The 3471-nt window shown below is 38.5% G+C and overlaps 1 protein-coding gene across 3 annotated transcripts in view; it reads left to right on the forward strand.

Moving 5' to 3' along the window:
* Nucleotides 1–2667: 2667 nt before the first annotated feature.
* The window catches only part of FXR1 (FMR1 autosomal homolog 1), a 28639-nt gene continuing 27835 nt past the window's right edge, over nt 2668–3471 (forward strand). For all 3 annotated transcript variants that reach the window (XM_009288048.1, XM_009288050.1, XM_009288049.1), the window contains exon 1: nt 2668–2716. The gene's annotated coding sequence lies outside the window, so the exon portion shown is untranslated. The remainder of the gene's footprint in view (nt 2717–3471) is intronic.

Here is a 3471-nt window from a genome sequence, read left to right on the forward strand (position 1 = left end):
AGTAGGAAGAATTATACCTGGGATATTTTGGGCTTATGTTATTCCTTCACTATTAGTCTTGTGTTTGTACAATTAGACTCTGATCAGACTTTTTTCAGGCCTCATAACAATATAATTAAATAATTGTGTAATTTTATTTAATGCTTTACATATGTCCGTTTGTGACCTGAAGTGCATACCTGATAAATGTTATATTTGATTTTGAGTGTTTCTCATATGTAAATACTGTGGAGTTTGAGAATGCCAGCTGAAAATGCTATTCAGATAATTTCAAGCAAGTTACTGCATACATGTCTGCTAGCCATGAGTCTGCACTATATTCTTGTATGGGAATAGCAGTGTGCACGCTTTGAACTGAAAGATTTCCTTGTGTGAAGCGGTTCCTGAAACCCACATGGTGTTGTAAAATGTACAGACTCTTTGTTGGAATTTGTACTTTCAATTTTATTAAAAAGTGTTCAATGTTTCTGTTTATGCAGATGATGTTTGTGCTGTGTCAGCTGTTAGTCTGCTGCTAGCCATATCTCTGCATTATTGTTCCACTTCAACTTTCCCATTCTTCAGCAGGACGTTAGCTTGAAAATTAGTTGTGAATATTAAACCTGTTTGTACCATTACACGGAAAGCCAGACTTTACGTAATAATGGACTAATTGTCTGAAATCCTGGAAATTCAATGCAGTTGGGATTCCTTTTTTCCACTTCTTCTGTCTTATCAATGAAACCTGCGGCTAGTCAGTGGATTCAGGATTTTCTAAACTCTGCAGAGCATTATGTTCTGAATGTTTTTCAGGTGTTTTATGGTACTTGATTTTTTTAATCTGTCTTGATTCTGACTGTTTCTTAGCAAAGGAAAGATAACTGAATTCAGATCCACAGAAAAAAATTTTATCTACAATAGGCTGACCTTTGAAATGAAATACATATTTCCCCTGTTTTGAGTACTGTGAGAAAATGTAATAACATAAATAAGAGGTAAGGTTCAGCTACGAAATAAAGCAGCATAATGAGGCAAAGACTGATACTGAATCACAGACTCTTGGAATGCAGATAAATGGCTGTCCATAGTAGGGAGTTAAACGTCTTTCTGTAAATACTGCTGTCTGTTGATAAGTTGTCATTCGGCAGAATGTTGGACTGCATGGACTCGGTGCGCAGTGCTGTGACTTGAGTGTTTTGTCCCTTGATAGAGTTTGAATGAATTGTAGTAGAACAACTCTTATTTTCTGCGCTTTACACTGTGTTAATTCATCCCCATGTTGGGGCATGTTTAAAGGGGACATCGGTAGCATAAACTTAGTAAAAGTTCTCCTTTACCTCTGTTGTTAGCTAACACATACTTCAGGCAGTAAAATTTTGTATGCTCTTTGCATCTTTAAACAGACATAACTTCAGTATTCCTGTCCAGAAACTTTCTTGAAACTGAAAGTCCCTGATTACAGGTGTATTTTATTGCCAGCTGTTTCAGTTGCTTGCCTTTCAAAGAAAGAGATTTGCCTTCCTTCCCTTACAGTGGCAGGATGGCATTTGAGAGAGTTTATTTGATTAGGAACACACTAGGTGGTTCAGTGAGGTGATTTCTGGTGACCTGCTTTGTTCAGGATTACCAGTATGCTTTCTGCTAGAACCAGTCTTCTGTGTTGCTGACAGATGGTTTTGAGTGAAGCTCAGGGAGCAGACAAGCAGGTTTTGAGCAAATGCCTTCACAGCATTGCCCAAGTATGAGTTCAGGTAAAAGGAGATTTGTTTATATAGGCCCTTTGCAACCAGCTGTCAGTATGGGCTCCTTTACTATCTGTCCTTACATTGAGGGATCTCCTGTGTCAAAATTTATCTTTCCTTGAGCTGACACATAATAACCTCTGTGCGCTAGTTGCTCCTTGCACAGTTGATACGTTCTTCGTCCTCCTCGGTTGGCAGTTTCTTAAGTGCATATAATCCATTCAGCAGATTTCCTGGAACTTCTCTTAACGTAGCTATGCAACTCTCTTACTCCTTTAAAACTGCAGGTTCCTCCTTGACGTCCTGTGCTTGGCCAAATACCAGGCTATAGCAAAAGCAGGAGTAGTAATATTGTATTCTTTCTCTGTTTTCCTGTGAGGTCCTACAAGTATTTGGCCTAATAAGGTCCTCAGTCTGGTACTTGAAAGGTGATACCATAACTAGCTCTATGGCAGCCTGTATTGCCAAATTTTAGCCAAACTTGCTGTCATATCATTCTGAAGGACAGTTGTTTGGGATTCAGTTTTGTGTTGAGAAGAACACCTACAAAGCAAATAGTGCTATGCACAGCTATTTGGCATTGTATTGTAAGTTGTACTAATTGCCCTGGGCCTGGATCTCTCTCATTTTGTTCCTGTAAAACAGTTGTGCACACCTGTAGATAAAATAATAAACTCTGATAGTGAGTTTTCAGTTGTAAATGTGCTAGTCTGATTTGAGCAGTCATTTGAAACAATCCATGTGCAATGTATTTCTTAGAATAGCCAGCTAAGAATATCAGCAGCCTCATGCGAACAGTGGGATCGTGTCCTGGAACTTTCCTAAGTTGGAACCATAGTATTAGTGGTGGTCTGCTGTTTGGCTTAGTTTCAGGCTGTATTGAAATTGCTGCCTTGTTTTGATTTCACATGCATTCTTACAACAAAAATGTTTTTGTTTTAGGGATTTATCAAAGATGTTCATGAGGACTCGCTCACAGTTGTATTTGAAAACAAGTAAGTATTTTATAAAAAAAAAAATCATTTGAGTATTAGGTTGTTTTGGTTTTGTGGTTTTGGTGGTGTTTTTTTGTTTAGTTGTTTTGACATTAAGAGGAAGTAGATTTCATTAGAAAGGTATAGTTCTAGAAGTACAGGCTCACTATCCTGTTCAGAGTCTCCATGAATTACTTTCCTGAATCGCTGTATCAGAATTCATCTCATCAGTTACACAGTCCTTTACATTTTTTTGGTATCTTTAGTGATGCCCATAGATGTGGCAGCCAAATTTAATTAAAATAATAATCAGTGGCAGAGGCCTGATACTCTTATACTAAAGCAGAAAAAGATGGACAATACCAAAGTACTTATACTAAATAAACAATTCTCTGTGTGTATAATCTGAGGGATGCTGATGGGTGTTCTCAACCAGAGAGAAATAGAGAGAAGTATCCTGATGGTGATTGATTTTTCTTTTTAACTATTAAGAAAATAAATATACGTACGTATCCAGTCTGAAGACTGTTGTGGTTTAATCCCAGCCGGCAACTAAGCCTCACACAGCTGCTTGCTCACTCCCCCCACAGTGGGATGGGGGAGAGAATCGGAAGGGTAAAAGTGAGAAGACTCGTGGATTGACATAAAGACAGTTTAATAGATAAAGCAAAAGCTGCGCGCGCAGGCAAAGCAAAACAAGGAATTCATTCACTGCTTCCCATTAGCAGGCAGGTGTTCAGCCATCTCCAGGAAAGCAGGGCTCCATCACGCGTAAC

The sequence above is a fragment of the Aptenodytes forsteri genome, unplaced genomic scaffold, assembly GCF_000699145.1.
Source record: "Aptenodytes forsteri isolate BGI_AS27 unplaced genomic scaffold, ASM69914v1 Scaffold72, whole genome shotgun sequence".
NCBI lineage: Eukaryota > Metazoa > Chordata > Aves > Sphenisciformes > Spheniscidae > Aptenodytes > Aptenodytes forsteri.